Genomic DNA, 10,215 nt, shown 5'->3' on the forward strand with positions numbered 1-10,215 from the left:
ATTTGACCTCTCTGCTGGCTGAGATAAGCTCATTTTCAACGTCCAATTCAGAAAGTCATAAAAACAGATCCAGCCATAAAATGCATCATTCTTTTTTGTTTTAGACAACATTTCATGCACTGTTAAACATGTTAAAGCAAGTTGCAAGTGAAAATCTATGTCTCTGACTGAGTTTGCATTACTGTGATTTGACCTCTCTGCTGGCTGAGATAAGCTCATTTTCAAAGTCCAATTCAGAATGTAATAAAACCAGATCCAGCTATAAAATGCATCATTCTTTTTTGTTTTAGACAACATTTCATGCACTGTTAAACATGTTAAAGCAAGTTGCAAGTGAAAATCTATGTCCCTGACTGAATTTGCATTACTGTGATTTGACCTCTCTGCTGGCTGAGATAAGCTCATTTTCAACGTCCAATTCAGAAAGTGATAAAAACAGATCCAGCCATAAAATGGATCATTCTTTTTTGTTTTAGACAACATTTCATGCACTGTTAAACATGTTAAAGCAAGTTGCAAGTGAAAATCTATGTCTCTGACTGAGTTTGCATTACTGTGATTTGACCTCTCTGCTGGCTGAGATAAGCTCATTTTCAACGTCCAATTCAGAATGTAATAAAACCAGATCCAGCTATAAAATGCATCATTCTTTTTTGTTTTAGACAACATTTCATACACTGTTAAACATGTTAAAGCAAGTTGCAAGTGAAAATCTATGTCTCTGACTGAGTTTGCATTACTGTGATTTGACCTCTCTGCTGGCTGAGATAAGCTCATTTTCAACGTCCAATTCAGAAAGAGATAAAAACAGATCCAGCCATAAAATGCATCATTCTTTTTTGTTTTAGACAACATTTCATGCACTGTTAAACATGTTAAAGCAAGTTGCAAGTGAAAATCTATGTCTCTGACTGAGTTTGCATTACTGTGATTTGACCTCTCTGCTGGCTGAGATAAGCTCATTTTCAACGTCCAATTCAGAATGTAATAAAACCAGATCCAGCTATAAAATGCATCATTCTTTTTTGTTTTAGACAACATTTCATGCACTGTTAAACATGTTAAAGCAAGTTGCAAGTGAAAATCTATGTCTCTGACTGAGTTTGCATTACTGTGATTTGACCTCTCTGCTGGCTGAGATAAGCTCATTTTCAACGTCCAATTCAGAATGTAATAAAACCAGATCCAGCTATAAAATGCATCATTCTTTTTTGTTTTAGACAACATTTCATGCACTGTTAAACATGTTAAAGCAAGTTGCAAGTGAAAATCTATGTCTCTGACTGAGTTTGCATTACTGTGATTTGACCTCTCTGCTGGCTGAGATAAGCTCATTTTCAACGTCCAATTCAGAATGTAATAAAACCAGATCCAGCTATAAAATGCATCATTCTTTTTTGTTTTAGACAACATTTCATGCACTGGTAAACATGTTAAAGCAAGTTGCAAGTGAAAATCTATGTCCCTGACTGAGTTTGCATTACTGTGATTTGACCTCTCTGCTGGCTGAGATAAGCTCATTTTCAACGTCCAATTCAGAATGTAATAAAACCAGATCCAGCTATAAAATGCATCATTCTTTTTTGTTTTAGACAACATTTCATGCACTGTTAAACATGTTAAAGCAAGTTGCAAGAGAAAACATATGTCTCTGACTGAGTTTGCATTACTGTGATTTGACCTCTCTGCTGGCTGAGATAAGCTCATTTTCAACGTCCAATTCAGAATGTAATAAAACCAGATCCAGCCATAAAATGCATCATTCTTTTTTGTTTTAGACAACATTTCATGCACTGTTAAACATGTTAAAGCAAGTTGCAAGTGAAAATATATGTGTCTGACTGAGTTTGCATTACTGTGATTTGACCTCTCTGCTGGCTGAGATAAGCTCATTTTCAACGTCCAATTCAGAAAGTCATAAAAACAGATCCAGCCATAAAATGCATCATTCTTTTTTGTTTTAGACAACATTTCATGCACTGTTAAACATGTTAAAGCAAGTTGCAAGTGAAAATCTATGTCTCTGACTGAGTTTGCATTACTGTGATTTGACCTCTCTGCTGGCTGAGATAAGCTCATTTTCAACGTCCAATTCAGAATGTAATAAAACCAGATCCAGCTATAAAATGCATCATTCTTTTTTGTTTTAGACAACATTTCATGCACTGTTAAACATGTTAAAGCAAGTTGCAAGTGAAAATCTATGTCCCTGACTGAGTTTGCATTACTGTGATTTGACCTCTCTGCTGGCTGAGATAAGCTCATTTTCAACGTCCAATTCAGAAAGTGATAAAAACAGATCCAATCATAAAATGGATCATTCTTTTTTGTTTTAGACAACAATTCATGCACTGTTAAACATGTTAAAGCAAGTTGCAAGTGAAAATCTATGTCTCTGACTGAGTTTGCATTACTGTGATTTGACCTCTCTGCTGGCTGAGATAAGCTCATTTTCAACGTCCAATTCAGAATGTAATAAAACCAGATCCAGCTATAAAATGCATCATTCTTTTTTGTTTTAGACAACATTTCATGCACTGTTAAACATGTTAAAGCAAGTTGCAAGAGAAAATCTATGTCCCTGACTGAGTTTGCATTACTGTGATTTGACCTCTCTGCTGGCTGAGATAAGCTCATTTTCAACGTCCATTTCAGAAAATGATAAAAACAGATCCAGCCATAACATGGATCATTCTTTTTTGTTTTAGACAACATTTCATGCACTGTTAAACATGTTAAAGCAAGTTGCAAGTGAAAATCTATGTCTCTGACTGAGTTTGCATTACTGTGATTTGACCTCTCTGCTGGCTGAGATAAGCTCATTTTCAACGTCCAATTCAGAATGTAATAAAACCAGATCCAGCTATAAAATGCGTCATTCTTTTTTGTTTTAGACAACATTTCATGCACTGTTAAACATGTTAAAGCAAGTTGCAAGTGAAAGTCTATGTCTCTGACTGAGTTTGCATTACTGTGATTTGACCTCTCTGCTGGCTGAGATAAGCTCATTTTCAACGTCCAATTCAGAATGTAATAAAACCAGATCCAGCTATAAAATGCATCATTCTTTTTTGTTTTAGACAACATTTCATGCACTGTTAAACATGTTAAAGCAAGTTGCAAGTGAAAATCTATGTCTCTGACTGAGTTTGCATTACTGTGATTTGACCTCTCTGCTGGCTGAGATAAGCTCATTTTCAACGTCCATTTCAAAAAGTGATAAAAACAGATCCAGCCATAAAATGGATCATTCTTTTTTGTTTTAGACAACATTTCATGCACTGTTAAACATGTTAAAGCAAGTTGCAAGTGAAAATCTATGTCTCTGACTGAGTTTGCATTACTGTGATTTGACCTCTCTGCTGGCTGAGATAAGCTCATTTTCAGCGTCCAATTCAGAATGTAATAAAACCAGATCCAGCCATAAAATGCATCATTCTTTTTTGTTTTAGACAACATTTCATGCACTGTTAAACATGTTAAAGCAAGTTGCAAGTGAAAATCTATGTCTCTGACTGAGTTTGCATTACTGTGATTTGACCTGTCTGCTGGCTGAGATAAGCTCATTTTCAACGTCCAATTTAGAATGTAATAAAACCAGATCCAGACATAAAATGCATCATTCTTTTTTGTTTTAGACAACATTTCATGCACTGTTAAACATGTTAAAGCAAGTTGCAAGTGAAAATCTATGTCTCTGACTGAGTTTGCATTACTGTGATTTGACCTCTCTGCTGGCTGAGATAAGCTCATTTTCAACGTCCAATTCAGAATGTAATAAAACCAGATCCAGCTATAAAATGCATCATTCTTTTTTGTTTTAGACAACATTTCATGCACTGTTAAACATGTTAAAGCAAGTTGCAAGTGAAAATCTATGTCTCTGACTGAGTTTGCATTACTGTGATTTGACCTCTCTGCTGGCTGAGATAAGCTCATTTTCAACGTCCATTTCAAAAAGTGATAAAAACAGATCCAGCCATAAAATGGATCATTCTTTTTTGTTTTAGACAACATTTCATGCACTGTTAAACATGTTAAAGCAAGTTGCAAGTGAAAATCTATGTCTCTGACTGAGTTTGCATTACTGTGATTTGACCTCTCTGCTGGCTGAGATAAGCTCATTTTCAACGTCCAATTCAGAATGTAATAAAACCAGATCTAGCCATAAAATGCATCATTCTTTTTTGTTTTAGACAGCATTTCATGCACTGTTAAACATGTTAAAGCAAGTTGCAAGTGAAAATCTATGTCTCTGACTGAGTTTGCATTACTTTGATTTGACCTCTCTGCTGGCTGAGATAAGCTCATTTTCAACGTCCAATTCAGAATGTAATAAAACCAGATCCAGCTATAAAATGCATCATTCTTTTTTGTTTTAGACAAGATTTCATACACTGTTAAACATGTTAAAGCAAGTTGCAAGTGAAAATCTATGTCTCTGACTGAGTTTGCATTACTGTGATTTGACCTATCTGCTGGCTGAGATAAGCTCATTTTCAACGTCCAATACAGAAAGTGATAAAAATAGATCCGGACATAAAATGCATCATTCTTTTTTGTTTTAGACAACATTTCATGCACTGTTAAACATGTTAAAGCAAGTTGCAAGAGAAAACATATGTCTCTGACTGAGTTTGCATTACTGTGATTTGACCTCTCTGCTGGCTGAGATAAGCTCATTTTCAACGTCCAATTCAGAATGTAATAAAACCAGATCCAGCCATAAAATGCATCATTCTTTTTTGTTTTAGACAACATTTCATGCACTGTTAAACATGTTAAAGCAAGTTGCAAGTGAAAATATATGTCTCTGACTGAGTTTGCATTACTGTGATTTGACCTCTCTGCTGGCTGAGATAAGCTCATTTTCAACGTCCAATTCAGAAAGTGATAAAAACAGATCCAGCCATAAAATGCATCATTCTTTTTTGTTTTAGACAACATTTCATGCACTGTTAAACATGTTAAAGCAAGTTGCAAGTGAAAATCTATGTCTCTGACTGAGTTTGCATTACTGTGATTTGACCTCTCTGCTGGCTGAGATAAGCTCATTTTCAACGTCCAATTCAGAATGTAATAAAACCAGATCCAGCTATAAAATGCATCATTCTTTTTTGTTTTAGACAACATTTCATGCACTGTTAAACATGTTAAAGCAAGTTGCAAGTGAAAATCTATGTCTCTGACTGAGTTTGCATTACTGTGATTTGACCTCTCTGCTGGCTGAGATAAGCTCATTTTCAACGTCCAATTCAGAATGTAATAAAACCAGATCCAGCTATAAAATGCATCATTCTTTTTTGTTTTAGACAACATTTCATGCACTGTTAAACATGTTAAAGCAAGTTGCAAGTGAAAATCCATGTCTCTGACTGAGTTTGCATTACTGTGATTTGACCTCTCTGCTGGCTGAGATAAACTCATTTTCAACGTCCAATTCAGAATGTAATAAAACCAGATCCAGCTATAAAATGCATCATTCTTTTTTGTTTTAGACAACATTTCATGCACTGGTAAACATGTTAAAGCAAGTTGCAAGTGAAAATCTATGTCTCTGACTGAGTTTGCATTACTGTGATTTGACCTCTCTGCTGGCTGAGATAAGCTCATTTTCAGCGTCCAATTCAGAATGTAATAAAACCAGATCCAGCCATAAAATGCATCATTCTTTTTTGTTTTAGACAACATTTCATGCACTGTTAAACATGTTAAAGCAAGTTGCAAGTGAAAATATATGTCTCTGACTGAGTTTGCATTACTGTGATTTGACCTCTCTGCTGGCTGAGATAAGCTCATTTTCAACGTCCAATTCAGAAAGTGATAAAAACAGATCCAGCCATAAAATGCATCATTCTTTTTTGTTTTAGACAACATTTCATGCACTGTTAAACATGTTAAAGCAAGTTGCAAGTGAAAATCTATGTCTCTGACTGAGTTTGCATTACTGTGATTTGACCTCTCTGCTGGCTGAGATAAGCTCATTTTCAACGTCCAATTCAGAATGTAATAAAACCAGATCCAGCTATAAAATGCATCATTCTTTTTTGTTTTAGACAACATTTCATGCACTGTTAAACATGTTAAAGCAAGTTGCAAGTGAAAATCCATGTCTCTGACTGAGTTTGCATTACTGTGATTTGACCTCTCTGCTGGCTGAGATAAACTCATTTTCAACGTCCAATTCAGAATGTAATAAAACCAGATCCAGCTATAAAATGCATCATTCTTTTTTGTTTTAGACAACATTTCATGCACTGGTAAACATGTTAAAGCAAGTTGCAAGTGAAAATCTATGTCCCTGACTGAGTTTGCATTACTATGATTTGACCTCTCTGCTGGCTGAGATAAGCTCATTTTCAACGTCCATTTCAGAAAATGATAAAAACAGATCCAGCCATAACATGGATCATTCTTTTTTGTTTTAGACAACATTTCATGCACTGTTAAACATGTTAAAGCAAGTTGCAAGTGTAAATCTATGTCTCTGACTGAGTTTGCATTACTGTGATTTGACCTCTCTGCTGGCTGAGATAAGCTCATTTTCAACGTCCAATTCAGAATGTAATAAAACCAGATCCAGCTATAAAATGCATCATTCTTTTTTGTTTTAGACAACATTTCATGCACTGTTAAACATGTTAAAGCAAGTTGCAAGTGAAAATCTATGTCTCTGACTGAGTTTGCATTACTGTGATTTGACCTCTCTGCTGGCTGAGATAAGCTCATTTTCAACGTCCAATTCAGAAAGTGATAAAACCAGATCCAGCTATAAAATGCATCATTCTTTTTTGTTTTAGACAACTTTTCATGCACTGTTAAACATGTTAAAGCAAGTTGCAAGTGAAAATCTATGTCTCTGACTGAGTTTGCATTACTGTGATTTAACCTCTCTGCTGGCTGAGATAAGCTCATTTTCAACGTCCAATTCAGAATGTAATAAAACCAGATCCAGCTATAAAATGCATCATTCTTTTTTGTTTTAGACAACATTTCATGCACTGTTAAACATGTTAAAGCAAGTTGCAAGTGAAAATCTATGTCTCTGACTGAGTTTGCATTAATGTGATTTGACCTCTCTGCTGGCTGAGACAAGCTCATTTTCAACGTCCAATTTAGAATGTAATAAAACCAGATCCAGACATAAAATGCATCATTCTTTTTTGTTTTAGACAACATTTCATGCACTGTTAAACATGTTAAAGCAAGTTGCAAGTGAAAATCTATGTCTCTGACTGAGTTTGCATTACTGTGATTTGACCTCTCTGCTGGCTGAGATAAGCTCATTTTCAACGTCCAATTCAGAATGTAATAAAACCAGATCCAGCTATAAAATGCATCATTCTTTTTTTGTTTTAGACAACATTTCATGCACTGTTAAACATGTTAAAGCAAGTTGCAAGTGAAAATCTATGTCTCTGACTGAGTTTGCATTACTGTGATTTGACCTCTCTGCTGGCTGAGATAAGCTCATTTTCAACGTCCATTTCAAAAAGTGATAAAAACAGATCCAGCCATAAAATGGATCATTCTTTTTTGTTTTAGACAACATTTCATGCACTGTTAAACATGTTAAAGCAAGTTGCAAGTGAAAATCTATGTCTCTGACTGAGTTTGCATTACTGTGATTTGACCTCTCTGCTGGCTGAGATAAGCTCATTTTCAACGTCCAATTCAGAATGTAATAAAACCAGATCCAGCCATAAAATGCATCATTCTTTTTTGTTTTAGACAACATTTCATGCACTGTTAAACATGTTAAAGCAAGTTGCAAGTGAAAATCTATGTCTCTGACTGAGTTTGCATTACTGTGATTTGACCTCTCTGCTGGCTGAGATAAGCTCACTTTCAACGTCCAATTCAGAAAGTGATAAAAATAGATCCAGACATAAAATGCATCATTCTTTTTTGTTTTAGACAACATTTCATGCATTGTTAAACATGTTAAAGCAAGTTGCAAGTGAAAATCTATGTCTCTGACTGAGTTTGCATTACTGTGATTTGACCTCTCTGCTGGCTGAGATAAGCTCATTTTCAACGTCCAATTCAGAAAGTGATAAAAACAGATCCAGCCATAAAATGCATCATTCTTTTTTGTTTTAGACAACATTTCCTGCACTGTTAAACATGTTAAAGCACGTTGCAAGTGAAAATCTATGTCCCTGACTGAGTTTGCATTACTGTGATTTGACCTCTCTGCTGGCTGAGATAAGCTCATTTTCAACGTCCAATTCAAAAAGTGATAAAAACAGATCCAGCCCTAAAATGGATCATTCTTTTTTGTTTTAGACAACATTTCATGCACTGTTAAACATGTTAAAGCAAGTTGCAAGTGAAAATCTATGTCTCTGACTGAGTTTGCATTACTGTGAATTGACCTCTCTGCTGGCTGAGATAAGCTCATTTTCAACGTCCAATTCAGAATGTAATAAAACCAGATCCAGCTATAAAATGCATCATTCTTTTTTGTTTTAGACAACATTTCATGCACTGTTAAACATGTTAAAGCAAGTTGCAAGTGAAAATCTATGTCTCTGACTGAGTTTGCATTACTGTGATTTGACCTCTCTGCTGGCTGAGATAAGCTCATTTTCAACGTCCAATTCAGAAAGTGATAAAAATAGATCCGGACATAAAATGCATCATTCTTTTTTGTTTTAGACAACATTTCATGCACTGTTAAACATGTTAAAGCAAGTTGCAAGAGAAAACATATGTCTCTGACTGAGTTTGCATCACTGTGATTTGACCTCTCTGCTGGCTGAGATAAGCTCATTTTCAACTTCCAATTCAGAATGTAATAAAACCAGATCCAGCCATAAAATGCATCATTCTTTTTTGTTTTAGACAACATTTCATGCACTGTTAAACATGTTAAAGCAAGTTGCAAGTGAAAATATATGTCTCTGACTGAGTTTGCATTACTGTGATTTGACCTCTCTGCTGGCTGAGATAAGCTCATTTTCAACGTCCAATTCAGAAAGTGATAAAAACAGATCCAGCCATAAAATGCATCATTCTTTTTTGTTTTAGACAACATTTTATGCACTGTTAAACATGTTAAAGCAAGTTGCAAGTGAAAATCTATGTCTCTGACTGAGTTTGCATTACTGTGATTTGACCTCTCTGCTGGCTGAGATAAGCTCATTTTCAACGTCCAATTCAGAATGTAATAAAACCAGATCCAGCCATAAAATGCAACATTCTTTTTTGTTTTAGACAACATTTCATGCACTGTTAAACATGTTAAAGCAAGTTGCAAGTGAAAATCTATGTCTCTGACTGAGTTTGCATTACTGTGATTTGACCTCTCTGCTGGCTGAGATAAGCTCATTTTCAACGTCCAATTCAGAATGTAATAAAACCAGATCCAGCCATAAAATGCATCATTCTTTTTTGTTTTAGACAACATTTCATGCACTGTTAAACATGTTAAAGCAAGTTGCAAGTGAAAATCTATGTCTCTGACTGAGTTTGCATTACTGTGATTTGACCTCTCTGCTGGCTGAGATAAGCTCATTTTCAACGTCCAATTCAGAATGTAATAAAACCAGATCCAGCTATAAAATGCATCATTCTTTTTTGTTTTAGACAACATTTCATGCACTGTTAAACATGTTAAAGCAAGTTGCAAGTGAAAATCTATGTCTCTGACTGAGTTTGCATTACTGTGATTTGACCTCTCTGCTGGCTGAGATAAGCTCATTTTCAACGTCCAATTCAGAATGTAATAAAACCAGATCCAGCCATAAAATGCATCATTCTTTTTTGTTTTAGACAACATTTCATGCACTGTTAAACATGTTAAAGCAAGTTGCAAGTGAAAATCTATGTCTCTGACTGAGTTTGCATTACTGTGATTTGACCTCTCTGCTGGCTGAGATAAGCTCATTTTCAACGTCCAATTCAGAATGTAATAAAACCAGATCCAGCTATAAAATGCATCATTCTTTTTTGTTTTAGACAACATTTCATGCACTGTTAAACATGTTAAAGCAAGTTGCAAGTGAAAATCTATGTCTCTGACTGAGTTTGCATTACTGTGATTTGACCTGTCTGCTGGCTGAGATAAGCTCATTTTCAACGTCCAATTTAGAATGTAATAAAACCAGATCCAGACATAAAATGCATCATTCTTTTTTGTTTTAGACAACATTTCATGCACTGTTAAACATGTTAAAGCAAGTTGCAAGTGAAAATCTATGTCTCTGACTG

Source organism: Danio rerio, chromosome 7, assembly GCF_049306965.1.
Source record: "Danio rerio strain Tuebingen ecotype United States chromosome 7, GRCz12tu, whole genome shotgun sequence".
NCBI lineage: Eukaryota > Metazoa > Chordata > Actinopteri > Cypriniformes > Danionidae > Danio > Danio rerio.